Source organism: Dendropsophus ebraccatus, chromosome 3, assembly GCF_027789765.1.
Source record: "Dendropsophus ebraccatus isolate aDenEbr1 chromosome 3, aDenEbr1.pat, whole genome shotgun sequence".
Taxonomy (NCBI): domain Eukaryota; kingdom Metazoa; phylum Chordata; class Amphibia; order Anura; family Hylidae; genus Dendropsophus; species Dendropsophus ebraccatus.
The window spans coordinates 61363418-61380867 of NC_091456.1; the positions used below are offsets into that span (position 1 = coordinate 61363418).

At 44.8% G+C, this 17450-nt stretch overlaps 2 protein-coding genes across 3 annotated transcripts in view; both read right to left on the reverse strand.

Annotated features, from left to right (window-relative positions):
• The window catches only part of LOC138785679 (tight junction protein ZO-2-like), an 87851-nt gene extending 76555 nt beyond the window's left edge, over positions 1-11296 (reverse strand). Inside the window, exon 1 of the mRNA XM_069961867.1 lies at positions 11093-11296. The gene's annotated coding sequence lies outside the window, so the exon portion shown is untranslated. The remainder of the gene's footprint in view (positions 1-11092) is intronic.
• The window catches only part of LOC138785683 (tight junction protein ZO-2-like), a 273858-nt gene that overhangs the window by 218286 nt on the left and 38122 nt on the right, over positions 1-17450 (reverse strand). The gene's annotated exons all lie outside the window — the stretch shown is intronic.

Genomic DNA, 17450 nt, shown 5'->3' on the forward strand with positions numbered 1-17450 from the left:
GCCGGGATGAACTTTTCAGAGACCGGCCGTTCCGTGACCCGGCCAGGTGACGGAACGGCCGGTCTCTTACATAGTCTGCACATGGCCTAAATGTGTTTAATTGTTTTTTACACTACATGGGTCAGGTGTAGAGCACCCGGCCCACAGAGTGTAAAGAGTAGCAGCAAGTAGTGGTGCATCTTGCACTACTACTTATTATTGTGGCGTCCCACTGTTAAGTGCCTTAGGTACCTGTCGTAAAGTTCTCTCTTCAGGTTCAGTGGTGATGAAGATAGTATTCCGTAGTTTTACCACTAGGTGCCAGTGTTATTTCTAAACCTTGTTATTTCATTGCACAGCTAAAGCTAGCAACGCGTTACTGTTGTTGTACCATGTGTTCAGTGCTGACCTATAGAAGATGCTCTTTCTTCTTCTGCCTATGCCTGTCCACACACACACACAGCCCCTGTGGAAGTAGCTAGTTAGCCTCATGTGGGAAGAAGTCAGTTCAGTTTAGTTCAGACAGTGTGTTAAGTGAGTCGAGTCTAAGACACGTGTGGTCAGATGCAACTAGAGACACTTCGTTCAGTACTTCTCTTATATCTACTATGCAGTGCTAGACACTACAGAGGGAGAAGAGTCAGGGATCATCCTAGCCCATGCCTTAAACCAGTCTAAAACGTGCAAGGCAATATCCTGATACACAAGAGGAACTAGCCTGGATAGGAAAAAGCTACCAGAAGGTCTATGTATCCTATCTTACAGTGCAGGTAACTGGGAAGCCTTGGAAGCTTAGCATCATCCATATAACCATGGCTGGGGCCTGTATCACCCTATTAGGATGAGAAGCAGGGCAGAAGGTGGTCAGACTATAGTCTATACACGGCTACAAGTGTTTCTCACTCTCAAGTATTCTTTCAAGGTCCGGCAGAGCACAGTACTACATTAGTTTAGGACTCCTTTGACAAACTCCTCTACACTGCTCTCCTCTACTCTAAACTCTTCATGCACCGCTACAACTACCTCTACCCTACTCTACTTCTTCTAGTATCTCCTCATCACAAACTATTTTAAGTACTAGAACCCGTATAAAGGTTTATCTATTTGCTGCTAAAGGGTTTTGTATTATTGAGAGACTGTACAGTAAAGCTTTTATATTTTTTCATCACTGGGACTCAGTCATCCTTTCCTCTGCACCAGCACCTATACACACTAGCCTCACACCTTAAGTTATTTTTCCCCTTTCTGTGGGTGGCGGTACCGATAGTCCGGGTGGGTCAATTGCCACTCAGGACTATCGTGACAAGAGCCCAAGTGAGCCACCACAAACTGGCAGATCACAAACCATTTCTAGGGAACACAGTCAGCCTCTATACAAAGCAGGTACCAACATCACACCTGTGTGCTGGACTAGCACTGGCGTCATGACACTTACCATCTCTGGCTGATCTGTATCATACCACTGATAACATCTGCGAAACAGTGGCATCAACCTCTCTCCCATACTACACCACATTATTATTTATTTTTAAAGAACCCTTGATTCCAGAGCACTATACAAGTTATAGGAGTTAACAAACAGAAACATTACAAGATCAAAGACACATTACATGAATAAGATAAATGGCAGACTGGTACCAGAGGAGAGAGGACCCTGCTGCAAGGGCTTACAATCTACTTACGCTCCTTACTGTAAAGGAGCCATAATCACAGGAATCCACGCTTCTTTACAGTGTGTTCCCCGCAGCGGAGGCAGAGAGAGAGGCAGGAGCGGGTGGCTGTTTATACTTGTCGCTCCACCTTTGCTTCTCCCCACAGTAAAAAACAGTTCCTCCAGCCCACCCCAGATCCCTGGACTCCGGGCCGCCAGGGCCCTTGCTCTGCCAGTGGCAGCTCTCCCCACATTTGGTCCTGCAGCCTCCGGCCGGTGCTTTCCCCGGGCCGCTGCTTCTTCTCCCCGCCGCAAGAAACAGCGGGTGCCAGCAGCTGGGGCAGAATGGTGGAGCTGTTCCCTGCAGTGGAGAGAAGCAAGGCTCCTGAACACCTCAATAACTGGCAGCTGGACAATAGCTCACAGTTATCTCCTCTGATTTTGTTTGGATACGAAAATGTTCGAGTACCGAACAAAACTACAGGTGGACATTTTGTTTGAATACTGAAGTGTTCGAGCTCCGAGGCATTTGGGAACGGAGGTATTATTATACTCTGTGTGAACATACAAAATAAGAGTCCGTGGAGTCTCGGTTGCGAGTCTCAAAACACGGGATAGCCAGATATCTCTAGCCTGTTACCACGGGGGGCCTCCATGATGGGGAGAGCACCACACCACCCTGAAAACCTGATAAATAGCCCCTTAAAGGACAAGTGCCATGAAAAACTTTTTCCCAGTAATTGAAACACATTACAAAGTTATATAACTCTGTAATATGCTTCAATCACCTATCTGCCTCCCTTCCCTGTCTTTTCCCCCCTCCACCCCCCACCAGGAAGTGTCCTGACTCACACAGACCTAATTACTGTCGTCACCGTCACCAGGCAGCTTCTTCTTGTGAGGATGAGTCATCAGCAGGAGGGCTGCTCTAGGTTCTGTTACACCCCCCCCCCTCCCCCTCCTTGTCAGGTGACTCTGCTTGCTCAGCTTATCTTCTCTAGTGACATGACTCCTTCACTGAGTCCACGGCAGCAGGAGAGAGGGTATGAGGGGAGGGGGGAGAGAGGGTATGAGGGGAGGGGGGGAGCTGCCTAAGTGCCGGAGTCAGTCAGAGGGAAGATAAGCAAGTGAGATGTGACAAGTGATGGCTTGCAGTTGTTCAGCCAATGGGAGCTGAGCAAGCCTGTCACCTGACAAGGCAGGGGAGGGGGAGGCTAGTGTAACAGGAGAAGGAGCTGAGAGAAGAGCTTGGTGACGGTGACGGCAGTAATCAGGTCTGTGTGAGTCAGGACACTTCCTGGTGGGGGGTGGAGGGGGAAAAAGACAGGGAAGGGAGGCAGATAGGTGATTGAAGCATATTACACAGTTATATAACTTTGTAATGTGCTTCAATTACTGGGAAAAAGTTTTTCATGGCACTTGTCCTTTAAGTCCCACTCGGTTGCGAGTATTGGAACATAAATAGGGAAATACCAGGGTGACCCCTTTTTGTCAATGTATAACTCAAGGTACGAGTATTGCGATCATGACAAGGGCTTGCCAAGGCAGGCTTCCATCCACAGACAGCTGTTTCGGGGTATTTCCCTTCGTCAGTGTGGAGTAGGATTCTGGCTAGATGGGGCAATGAAAAATCAACCAACAAAACACAGTAATTACTTAACTCAAGGAGAACAGTGAAAAAACTCCAATGAAGTACTCAATCAAGAGTCTCCACTGATGCCCCCAAAAAACTGTCTGTGGATGGATGCCTGCCCTGGCAAGCCCTTGTCATGATCGCAATACTCGTACCTTGAGTTAGACATTGACAAAAAGGGGCCACCCTGGTATTTCTCTATTTATGTTCCAATACTCGCAACCGAGTGGGACTTAAGGGGCTATGTATCAGGGTGGTGTGGTGCTCTCCCCATCATGAAGGCACCCCGTGGCAACAGGCTAGAGATATCTGGCTATTCCCGTGTTTTGAGACTCGCAACCGAGACTCCACGGACTCTTGTTTTGCATATTTAAATTTTTGGGGGCATCAGTGGAGACTCTTGATTGAGTACTTCATTGGAGTTTTTTTCACCGTTCTCCTTGAGTTTGGTGATTACTGTGTTTTGTCTGTGTGAACATTGCCTAAGAAAGTGCAGCCAAGATTTATGCATTGATCACAGATGAGTGGCTAGACATTTTACCCAGTATTTTAAACACACCAAATTTTAGGGTCCATTTACACAGAAAGATTATCTGACAGATTATCTGCCAAAGATTTGAAGCCAAAGCCAGGAATGGATTTGAAAGGAGGGGAAATCTTAGGCTTTCCTTTATGACCTGATCTCTGTTTATAGTCTGTTCCTGGCTTTGGCTTCAAATCTTTGGCAGATAATCTGTCAGATAATCTTTCTATGTAAATGGACCCTTACCCAGGCAGTATCAAAGCAATGTAATATATATCCTCGAGCTGGTATAGCTGTACCAGGATAAACGTCACAGAACTGAGACAGAATGACATTACATGTTATAGACTCACAATGCATCCACTTTAGAAAGGCAGAACTGGATTTTCTGCTTATTGACATTATGGTAAAGCATTGCAATCACGTGTAATCTGATAATCTGCTGTTTAGATTGTTAGGTTTCCCTCTGCTCTTTACATTATATGAATAATCAAACTACTGGCAGAGCTGCCGCCGCCTATATAATATGTGAATGCATGAAGATGTGTAAAACTTGGATAACTGCTTATTTTGTTCAGCTGGGAAGTACAAATAGATTTTGTGGCAACCTATTTTCCATTGTATCCCACCCTGTGGCTTTCCAGCTGTTACAAATATCCTGCAGCTATTATGGTCATTATGGGAATTGTATTTTCACAACAGCTGGAGAGCCACACGTTGGGGATTATGGATGTATTCCATTAATGCAGCCCAGACTACCAGGACCTGAAGAAGCGTGCATGTGTCACAATCACATTTCTGCTTGGTGTCCCTACCTGCTGCTGCCTGATGCCTGTAGACGTGCATTGAATGAACAAAAAAGTCATATTGCAACAGTGAGTGCCCTCTATCTACATAGTTCTTTATCCGATGATTAGTCCTAGATTATTCTCATAGGAGAAAGTCAGGCACAGGGGGAAAGGGTAGCTTTACTGACAATGACATTATAAGGCCATGTTGACATGGCGTTTTTCCTTTCCGTTCTTTAGTTTTTAAAATGACGTCCATCATTTACAACGTAAGCACGGGATATTTCGTACTGCTGCTGTTCACTGAATAGCAGCCACACAAAATGGACATGTCAATTATTTTGTGCGGCCATAATGTATACAGGGTATATACACTACTGCCATGGTTCCATAAATTGCTATTCAATAAAGCAGTGCTGTTAAATAACTGCCATTGTTGCACTCTGCAAAAATGGCCATTGTTTAACAGCCAAATACACTGTGTGAATATGGCCTTAATTTTGAGGTTATAATATGGCTGCATTTTCAACATAATATTGCGCTCCACTGAAGTCGGCTGGTAGTACACGTACAGTATAGAATAATGGCCGTAATTGACAAGCTTTATTTTTACTGTGTGTTAACCTAGCCTAAAGGTTCATATATTGCCACCCAACACTATTAAATCAATAAATTACCTAGTGTAATACTTTTTACTTTGATTTTGTTGTTTTTATCTACTTTTAAGATTTGTGTCAAATTTCTGAAGGGTTCACGAATAGAGATAGCGAACCTCGAGCATGCTCGAGTCGATCCGAACCCGAACTTTCGGCATTTGATTAGCGGTGGCTGCTGAAGTTGGATGAAGCCCTAAGGCTATGTGGAAAACATGGATATAGTCATTGGCTGTATCCATGTTTTCCAGACAATCTTAGAGCTTTATCCAAGTTCAGCAGCCACCGCTAATCAAATGTAGAAAGTTTGGGTTCTGATCGACTTGAACCCGAACCCGGTTCGCTCATCTCTATTCACGAACTTTTAAGCACCACTGTACAGTGCTTTATTCTTCTAGTAAAATTTTAATTCATATTGATTTGGCAAATTAGTATTTACTATCAATGTAACATATATATATATATATATATATATAGTGGTACCTTGGTTTAAGTTTGTCACTTGGTTTAAGAGCATTGCTTTGGTTTAAGAGCTCCCTGTACTGGGTGGGAGTGCGAGTGGAGGAGGGGCACGGTCTGCATAGCGTGGTCTACAGCAGTGCTTCTCAAACTGTGAGGCGGGCCTCACCAGTGAGGCGCCCCCTAGTTGTTGGTGAGGCCCAGCTGGGGAGCCTGTTTTCACAAAAGTAACTATGATCTGCACAGTCCTCCAAAATGTACATTTTAGCAACATTGTTAATTTATTTTGTACTTGCTTTATTAGTATATTGAGCTTGAGAGACAGGTGAAAGGTAGCCCTAGCATTATTTTCAGCTTTTAAATGGACTTTCACCACAGTCTGGTGAGGCCCAGGCATTGCCTTGGTCTGTTCAGTGAGGCTCCACTAGAAATAGATTGAGAAGCACTGGTCTACAGCACAGTACTCTGACCCAGGAGGTCTCCCTCACCTTCCAAATCATAGCAGATCCACTTCAGGCTGGGGCTTGCATCAGGGGACAGGACTGTGGGGGTAATCTCTTCATAGCTGTAACCCCTCTCTCCTCGGACAGAGAGTGCTGCATGTATGTGCCCACATCTGCCCTGCTCCTTCCTTCATGCTCCCTGCAGTCTCTGTCAGCCCTTGTGTTTTCCATCCTCTCCATTCCTGTACAGTAACTTATCACATATTCTGCTGTTTCTGAATGTTTGTTTCATTTGTTTTACATGTTATTCAGAATAATAAATCATTATTTTTGGGGTGTGGAACCAATTGTCTGCATTTCTATGATTTCTTGAGGGAAAATTTGCTTTGGTTTAAGAGTGGATTTGGATTACAAGCACGGTCCCGGCACGAATTATTCTCGTAATTCAAGGCACCACTGTATATATATATTCTTTAGAATGATAATGTATTTGTTCTTTTTTCACCCTCACTAAAATACACTAGAAGTAAGTATCAGGTTATGTTCCCACTTTGGGAAAATATTAGGGAAGGCAGCTGTCTTGTAAGATAAATAGATCACGATTATTGTTATCGGCTGTCTATTTAACGAGACGACTGCCCTCCGCCGATACAAAGTGGGAACATAGCCCAACACAGTAATTTAAAGCTTCTTTCTTTATTAGGATATGGTATGTTCATACTGAGTAATCCCGCCTGTCTCAGTAATCCATAGCCCGTCTATGGGAGGGTGCGCGCTCCTCCGCAGCCGCCCTCTCCGCTCAAAGAAGTGACATGTAAATTCTTTGAGTGAAGAGCAGCGGCTGCAGAGGAGCACGTGCCCTCTCATTCACTTACATCGAGACACTGAGCACGGCGGGATTCCATGGCAGAGAGATCCGCTGCGGAATTCTGCCCTATTTGCTCAGTGTGAACATACCCTTATATGGCACAGGTTTCTAGACCTTATTGATTGGTTTTCTTCATTGCCTTAATGTGGACGCACCTATAGTCCTATAGAAAATCAGCTTGTATTCTGCTGATTATTAAATCCTTTTTTGACACTAGACTTATGGCCCTATTCCACGGAACGATTATCGTTCGTTTTCGGACGATATCGACCGCTACGGACGATAATCGTTCCGTGGAATAGAGTGCAACGATCAGCCGACATCGTTCATGTCGGCTGATCGTTGCAGTCGCTTGTTTTTCAACATGTTGAAAAACAAGCGACTGATATAGCAGCGATCTGCTGCCGTCGCTCCGTTGAATAGGAGCATCGTCAGCAGACGCTGCTATATCCTATGGGCTGCCCGGACGATCTAGCGATCCCCCGGGCAGCCCCCCCGCAGCTCCCCGCCGCCCCCTCCCGCACTCACCCGCTCGCTGCAGCCGCGTTGAATAGCGGCGGCAGGGAGCGGCGAACGAGGAGCAAACGAGCGCTGACAGCGCTCGTTTGCTCCTCCAACGACCCGTGGAATAGGGCCATTAGCCCTTTCGTGCTCCAAGTAATAATTAACAACTAATGTGAATTAATATATTTGCTTATTACAAAAGACTGTATTGTGTTTTAACATTAACAGTAGTTTTCCATTTTTAGCAAATAAAGCTTAAGGCTATGTTCACAAACCGTCTTTTTTAGGTGAAAAACAGCCATATTTTTATCATGACGGCTCTTAAAAATTATCATGATCATTATCTACGTCATTATAAGATAACAGCCATTATTTGAAAAACATCAGGCGTTATTTCACATAATAATACGTTGTGGGAATATATCCTAAGTAACAGCAACAGCACTGGAGTGGCCAACATCAATGCCACAAATCTGCTTGGGTCATTAGAAAATTAACTGATACTACTGTGCTGTCAAATCAATCAAAGGGATTTTTCCACCACAAAATTTTTTTAATTCTTTTTGATCAGTGGAGCTTGACTACTCTGGACCCCACTAATCTTCCATGGATCAGTTGGGGTAGCAGGGGTCTGATGTGCCAGAAATGTTTGTGTTGAGACAATTTGGACTTCTCTTGTTTAAATGAACAGATATTTTTATACTCCCTTTTACTACTGGTTTAAAAAATTAATACAATTGACTAGTTTGGAAAAAAAATGCAAATTGTTGGTAAATCTAGTTAGGTTTTGGTATGGAAAATAAAAGATGAGATGGGAATCCAGGCTTGGAGAGATATGCTGTTCCTCAACGTTTAAGCCGATCATCTGAATATTTCATGTGGGTGTGTTGACTAAAGGAATGATCATTATTTCAATAAAAATGTGGAAGTAGTGAAAGTAATTACTATGACTACAATGACTGGAACATTGCCTAACTAAATCAGCCACCTTCACATTTCAACTGGACTTTTCCTTAACTGCACAAAGGTCACAATATGCTGTAATTTGTTTGAGAAAACCTAACATTCTCAAACTGTTTTGTGATAAGTATAGTGACTATGCTAAAGTATGAAAGATAAAAGCAGCCTAGGGCTCTGTTCACATTACTGCCATGGCTTCTGTTCATAACAGAGTCATGACTGATTTTACAGATGCATTTCAAATCCCAATGAATCTCGGCAGATCTTTTTGGACTGCAGTTGATCCATCAGGATTATTTAAGCTTTCCTCTTTTGTTTGCAGCACATCTAGCTATGTGGTATTTGAATGAAATGCAATATGAAATTAGAATGTAACAATAAGGCCTTATTCAAATGTCCTGTGATCAATTTTCTGCCTGTCTGTTCAGATGATCCATGCAGCCAAAAAATAGGGCATGTCCTAGCATGGAGCGTGATTGTGGCACAGATTCCCCAATAAAAGTCTACAAGATCAGTGTTTTTACTGATTCAAGGGATGCCAGTAGTGAAATTAGATAGGCGCAAGATTAATGGTGGCTCCGGAACCAGCAAAACCCCTCACTCGCCTCACCTCCTGGCTGCAATCCTTGTTGCCGCATTGACAGCCTTGTTGGGGATCAGCTGACACAAGGGGCAGGCCATGGCAACCATGCTTGTGGCCAGAGGCAGAAACTCTCCCTTCCCCTGCACTGTGGTGTACGAGTAACGTCACTTGTGTCACATTGTCTTTTTTTCACAGAGGAAAGTGGCTACAGGGGTGTAGAAAGGCCAGCACACTACCGGGAAGGATGAGGAGAGAATAGGAAGGGTGGGGTGGGGTGTGCTGTGCTGATTAACTGACGGGCCTAATGTGGGGGTACAATCTACTGGGGGAATGCCATGTGGGGTTTATATATGTGAACAACATACCGGAGGGATGGGATGCCTACTTGTAGTGAAATACATACTGGGGTGATGTGACGCCCATCAGGGGAAAAAAAGGGAAGGTTTTTCGTGGATCACTGGATGTGTGAATGAGGCCTAAGAGTCATTTATTTCCTAAATATGAAAAATCCTTTTCAGGACTAGTAATCTCACAGTTTGATGCAATTAGGTCTATTGGCACATATATCGAAGATAAAACATCACAATGGAACAGAGAGGACACGTTGCAGCTGAATAGTCTTCCTCAGCTGAGGACGGCTATTTAGTCGCAACACGTCCTGTCTGTTACAGTGTAATGTTTTATCTTCGATATATGTGATAATAAACCTAAATGCATCAAGTGGTGAGTGCCGAAAAAGTTCTTGGATTTACGCTATTACTATCCACGTGCACCACCACACACTTTGTGCCGACACGTTAGCTGACTTTAGTAATCTCATAGTGTGACACACACACACAAAAAAATCTATATTACATACAATATACCAGTATACTAATACCGATAGTGGTACTGTATAATGGTACTAGTATATAGCTAGTATATGCAGTTGTATACTGTGCTACAGTTTATGTATTGGAATATGCAGTAGGAGTACTAGTATTAAAGGGGTTATCCAACGCTACAAAAACATGGCCACTTTTCCCCCTCTCTTGTCTCCAGATTGGGTGGGGTTTGGAACTCAGTTCCATTGAAGTAAATGGAACTGAGTTGCAAACCACACCTGAATTGGAGACAAGAGAGGGGTAAAAGTAGCCATGTTTTTGTAGCGCTGGATAACCCCTTTAATCCACAGCTACCCAAAGGTGCTTTTTAAGACTAGTGATATCCCTGTGTGATACAGAAAAAGCACCTGACATACCGTATAGTATACCAGCATTAGATGGAATAGTAAGCAGCTAGCACAGCTAATACAGTGGCCTTGGAGTCTTGGATGCACTCATGCCTGTTCCCCCTGCTGTTCCCGTTCCATTTCCGTACTGTATCATTCACTTTCTGAGGTTTTCAGGTGGACTAGATGCCCTCCCCTCTGCCGAGTAGGGGCTCCTGAAGAAACACTCTATTCTAATATTGACTTTAATGGGGTTTGTTACTCGATAAAGCATCAGGGTATGGAAAAACCCTTGACATGAATAATAAGCATTCGAGCATTTTAGTGTTCGCTCATCTCTAATCAACATACATTAACATAAAACCCTATGTGTCATTTGGATAAGCTCTTCCTTAACTATTCCTTGCTGTGGAATATCAGTGTATTCAGTCTGCATGCTGGAACCTGCTTAGCAATGTAGCTAGACCAGTTGAGTACAGCACATTATACACTAAACCAATATAAATAATATACTTTATATTCTTAATACTATCATTAATATTATATATATATATATATATATATATATATATATATATATATATATATATATATCTCAAGGGTCATTGTTCACTTAAGTAACTTGGTCCATTCTATGGATTGCAGCATTTCATAGGTTTCACAGAAAGAATTATGATAATAATCACTAGTTCACAATCCAATGACGGAAATAAATAATAAGTCGACAACTCGAATACATTTTAGGTCTCCAATGACAATGTAACACCAAGACACAGGAAATGTTACTGTTTAGAACCGAAGCTTTAACCTGAAGCCATGTTGACAGGTTTGTACTCACCTTGAAGTTCCTGAAAGTGTTTGCAGTCTATACTACAGCATGAACGAAACAATCCAAAGTGCTACGGCCGGACAGAAAGAAATAAATACTGAGGAATATTCCAGGATTTCTTTTTCTCTTAAAGTTTCCTTAGGGAGCCTTACGATTTAAGGTTGGTCTGGAAAGGGTGTGTGCTGCCTGGAGCAGCCAGGGTGGAGAATAAGAGCCAGGAAACTTCCTGTTTGCAGAACAGTGTATGAGAGTGAGCACACAGCTTGTGTAAAGGGGAGGTGTTATGGGTCATAGGTATCACTCCTAGCTCAGTGCAGTCAAGCAAGTGCTTGGCTATTAGTTAACTTCATAACAAAAGGCTGAGTCAAATCAGCTTCTGTACTGTGCAATACATACACTGTCCTGGTGACTGACAGTCAGGAACTCACAGGGAGAATAAAAGCGGATAAAAGTAAGATGCCCTTAAAGTAACATCCTTTCCCTGGGTGTCATTTTTACAATGACAAAAATGTTTATGTCTGGAAGAAAATGATAAGGTTAATGTAATTACATTTTTAAGGCTATGTTCACACAATGTATTTTATATGAAAAGAACGGACGTTGTTTTCAATAAAAACAACGGCTGTTCCTTTTATAATGCAATGATTTGCATTGACGTCAATGCGAACAATGAAATAATGTTCATGTCATTTCCAACCGGTGTCTATAGACTTCAGTGCAATTTTTCATTTAAAACAACGGGCATTGTTTTGAGTGCCAAATAACGTCCGTTGTATATACGTAGCCTAAAGGTGTTTTATTCACCATTATATTTCACCTTAACTGCATAGATCACAAAAAATACCAGTGTTTACCTTTTACATGCTGTAAAAACGATCCACTTATGACAAATGACATTTACTTACATAGTATGGTGCCACCTAGTGGTCAAATTATTTAGCAATATGCACATCCACCATGCAGCTGTTTGTTGCTTAGAATGGAGAACCACTATGCAGGGCACTGGCCATGAGGAGAATTCCTAAATATCCACCTGCACATTGATTTACATTTTGAACATTAGATGGAACTATATTATGGAAGTAAATTATCATATCTCTTTATTGGATACGTTTTTTTTTTAACAGCATGTTAGTGAAAACGTTGTACATAATTTATGATCTGTACATTGTATCTGACATTAAGTGGTGGAATATTGTGGATCACTTGGTTTACCCTCAGCCCTCTTCTTAAATTAGCTAATAGCTGCATCTCCTATTAACATTGAGATGTGCGGCCAAAGGCAAATTATTTTTTGATAGGTCTAAAGGTTTGCTTGAGCATCTGCTGATCGCTGGCTCTATCACACAGCACAACATCTGGCTCATTTAGCAGATAATCATTTAGTGTAATAGGGTTTTTACTAAGGATGGTCCGAACCTGCTGAGGTTCGGGTTCGTATGAACCCGAACGCTCGGCATCAGATTCCCGCTGTCTGGCCGCTCCGTGCAGCGGGTGGATACAGCGGGAGGACCGCCTGGATAACTGGGATAAAGCCTATGGCTATGGCTGTATCCCAGTTTTCCAGGCAGTCCTCCCGCTGTATCATTGCCGAGAGTTCGGGTTCTTACGAACCCGAACCTCGGCAGGTTCAGACCATCCCTAGCCTTTACATTTCTGAAAGATGCTGCTTATTGTGATCGAGCTGCCTGTCACATGATTTCTGAAATTCTGGTGACATTTCCTTTAAGTAAGGATAGGGGTAAACATTTTCTATGTTCAACCATGTGAAATAATATATACTCTAACATGTATCTATATTATGGCCATATTAGAGCAGTCTAGATCACAGAATACATGACCACAGGTGCAGCCCACGTTAACCATGTAACAACAGTAGACAGCTGTACGCACTTTGCATATTGCTGTGTACTGTAGATTAACTTGGAGGAGGGTGGGGCAAATGTGATGACGGATTACTTTTAAGATGGAAGACAAACGTGTACAAATCTTTAATGGCTTTTTGATTAGCCAGATAAGGCCTTGTTCCTGGTTATCATATTTTTGGGCGAATGCTTTTGGCGGTTACTAATGCCATAATTACCTATACAATTACAATTTTAACCTCACACATTCACTTGTATTATAATGTAGAAGTACTGGTTCACCTAGCAACATAGTAACATAGTTAATAAGGTTGAAAGAAAACAAGAGTCCATCAGGTTCAACCTAGAGAAACCCTACTGTGTTGATCAATTGGCAAATTGGAATTAGTGAGCAAGATATGGATTTTCAGTGAAAATGACCTAGGATTCTGTTGCAGCTGTGGCCATGACTCAACCCTCGGGCCACAGACACACACATACCTCCGGCTGTGAGTGGCGCGGCATCCTGGGTGTCAGGGCACCAGTGCACCCGCAAGTTCGGTGCCTCTCCGTGTTCCCTGCGCCATCTCTGCTGGCTAGCACGTGAGTCCCCGCCTCCCTGGGTGCATGCGCGCCGGCTTTGTGGAATTCAAAGGGCCAGCGCACCAGTCTATTAGTCTAAAAAGAAAGTGTTCCCAAGCCTGTTTTTTCCAAACCATGTATCAGACCCTTTTGCCTCATTCCTGACTTCATTTGCCTGCCGCCAGCCCTGACCTCCCAGCCTGTTCCTGACCTTGAGTCCGTATCATGTATTGATTCTACACTGCACCTTTCTACACCTCCCAAGCAAGTTGTGCTAGGGGTAGCAACCTGGTTGTCGTCTGCCTCAGCAAGCTCACCCTGCCATAGGGCGGGTTCACACTACGGAATTCTCGCGGACAATGTCCGCGGAATTCCGTCAGCTGTCCGCCCACACGGGCACGCGCTTTTCCGCTGGCTCCATAGACACCATTCTATGGGCCGGTGTATTCCGCGATCCGGTAAAAGAAGTGACATGACACTTCTTTCAGCGTATAGCGGAATACGCCGGCCCATAGAATGGTGTCTATGGGGCCGGCGAAAATGCGGCCAGATGTGCGGGCGGACCGCTGACGGAATTCCGCGGACATTGTCCGCGAGAATTCCGTAGTGTGAACCCGCCCATACGGTGGACTCTGGTGAAAACCAGCGGCCCAATAGACTCCCTGGTGCATCACTTGCCATGATCCAGTGGATGCATGATTTCCAGCCATTAGAGCTTCTTTCAAATGGACATTTCGGGCTTGATTTACTAAGGTGTTCTCAGCAGAAAACTGTTGGGTTTTTGTCCATTTTTAGTGTACCGACACATTTAGTAAAGGTGTGCAACACAATTGGACAAAAAAACAGACAAACCCGTCATTTTTGGCCAAAAACCAGCCAAGTCAGTGTGTCCTTTAACCCCTTGTCGCATATGGACGTACCGGCACGTCCAAATCTGCATACAGTTCCTGCAGATGGACGTGCCGATACGTCCACGGGATGACAGGGGCGCAGGAGCTGCACTCCTGTCATCCCCGGCGGGGCCCGGCTGTCAGTGATAGCCGGGCACCCGCCGCAACTGCCGAGATCCGCGCCGAGCCCGGATCCCGGCAGTTAACCTCTTAGTGACCGCCGATACGGCAGTCGCCTCTGACCACCGCACCTTGCCTCTGACCACCGCACCTTGCCACTGACCACCCCAAATTGCCAACGTCCCCCTTTAGATTGCCCGTAACCACGCCAGATTACAGGTACCCACCTCAGATTACCTATGAGCATTTCAGTTTATCCGTAACCACCCCAGATTGTCCGTAACCACCCCGCGTTGCCCGTAACCACCTCATGTTTACCGTAACCACAGCAGGTTGCCTGTAACCACCCTAGATTGCCTGTAACCACAGCAGGTTGTCTGTAACCACAGCCGGTTGTCCGTATCCTTGTCAGGTTGCCTGTAACCACCCCAGGTTGTCTGTAACCACCCCAGGTTGTCCGTATCCACGTCAGGTTGCCTGTAGCCACCCCAGGTTGCCTGTAACCACAGCAGGTTGTCCGTATCCACGCCACGTTGCCTGTAACCACCCCAGGTTGCCTGTAACCACGCCAGGTTGCCTGTAACCACCCCAGGTTGTCTGTAACCACAGCCGGTTGTCCGTATCCTTGTCAGGTTGCCTGTAACCACCCCAGGTTGCCTGTAACCACCCAAGGTTGTCCGTATCCACGTCAGGTTGCCTGTGACCACCCCAGGTTGTCTGTAACCACAGCCGATTGTCCGTATCCTTGTCAGGTTGCCTGTAACCACCCCAGGTTGTCCGTATCCACGTCAGGTTGCCTGTAACCACCCCAGGTTGCCTGTAACCACCCCAGGTTGTTTGTAACCACAGCAGGTTGTCCGTATCCACGCCACGTTGCCTGTAACCACCCCATAACCACAGCAGGTTGTCCGTATCCACCCCACGTTGCCCGTAACCACCCCAGGTTGTCTGTAACCACAGCAGGTTGTCCGTATCCACCCCACGTTGCCCGTAACCACCCCAGGTTGCATGTGACCACCCCATGTTGACCATATCCACCCCAGATTGTCTGTAACCACAGCAGGTTGTCTGTAACCACAGCAGGTTGTCCGTATGCACGCCACGTTGCCCGTAACCACCCCAGGTTGCCTGTAACCACCCCATGTTCACCGTAACCACCCCAGGTTGTCCGTATCCACCCCAGATTACCCGTAACCACCCCATGTTCACCGTAACCACCCCAGGTTGTCCGTATCCACCCCAGATTACCCGTAACCACCCCAGGTTGCCCGTAACCACCTCCAGATTACCCGGAAACCACCCCAGACTGTCCGTAACCACCCCACGTTACCTGTAATCTCATTTTCTTTATTGTATTTTAGTAACTGCGCTATTCTAATAACTATTAGTAGCTGCGGTTTTGCTCCAGCAAATTGGCGCTCCTTCCCTTCTGAGCCCTGCTGTGTGCCCATACAGTGGTTTATGCCCACATATGGGGTACTGTTCTACTCAGGAGAACCTGCTTTACAGATTTCGGGGTACATTTTTTCTCCTGTTCCTTGTGAAATTTTGAAATTTCAAACTAAATGAACATATTATTGGAAAAATTCGAGTTTTTCATTTTTACTGGCCAATTTTGAATACTTTCCTCCAATACCTGTGGGGTCAAAATGCTCATCCTACCCCAAGATGAATTCTTTGAGGGGTGCACTTTCCAAAATGGGGTGTCTTATGGGGGGGGGTCACTCCGCTGGCACTACAGGGGCTCTGCAAACGCACCTGGCTCTCAGAAACCTCTTCAGAAAAATCTGCACTGAAAATACAGGGGTTTATGCCCACATATGGGGTACCGTTGTACTCAGGAGAACCTGTGTTACAGATTTTGGGGTGAACTTTCTCTCCTGCTCCTCAATAAATTGAGAAATTTCAAACTAAAGGAATATATTATTGGAAAAATTCGTGTTTTTTATTTTTACTGTCTACTTTTGAATACTTTCCTCTAATAGCTGTGGGGTCAAAATGGTCACCACACCCCAAAATGAATTCTCTGAGGGGTGCACTTTCCAAAATGGGGTGACTTATGGGGAGATTTTACTCCGCTGGCACTACAGGGGCTCTGCAAACGCACCTGGCGCTCAGAAACTTCTACAGCAAAATCTGCATTGAAAAAGCTAATTGGCGCTCCTTCCCTTCTGAGCCCCACTGTGTGCCCATACAGTGGTTTATACCCACATACAGAGCCGTTTTAATACATTGGTGGGCCCAGTGCACAGCCCTCAAGAGTGGGCCCCCCCCCTTCCCTTTCGGCACATTGTATAATGTACTGAATTTGCCCCCACACTGTATCAAGAGCCCCAATACATACAGTAGTTACCTTATAACACTATTTCCACCATACAGTGATTACATATTACATAAAAACTGCACTGAACAAAACAGAAAGATATCGCCAATGATATTATTACATAATACCGCCACACCATGACCCCTAACACTACAACCCTATAACAGAGTGCAGTTACATCCAGTGACTCACCGGGGGCGTCTTCTCCGATCAGAGTCTGTCACCTTTTCTTTTTCTCTCCATCCAGCCTGGGCCACCTTGAAGTCTTCTCCTGGCTGTGAATCTTCTCTCCAGAATCTGCCAGACAAATATTTTAGGCTCCAACACATACAGTAGTTAGGTCCCTTGTACCCCTATACAGTAGTTACACCCCTCTGTACCCCTACATAGTTACACCCCTCTGTGCCTCCATAGTTTTAAGGTGTCCCTGTAGTATATAGCCCCTCATGTGCTCCTCCAGTTATATACAGCCCTCCTGTGCGCTCCCCCATTAGTATATAGCCCCCCTGTGCACTCTCCCCAGTAGTATATAGCCCCCCTGTGCTCTCCCACAATAGTATATAGCTCCCCTGTGCTCTCCCACAATAGTATATAGCCCCCCCTGTGCT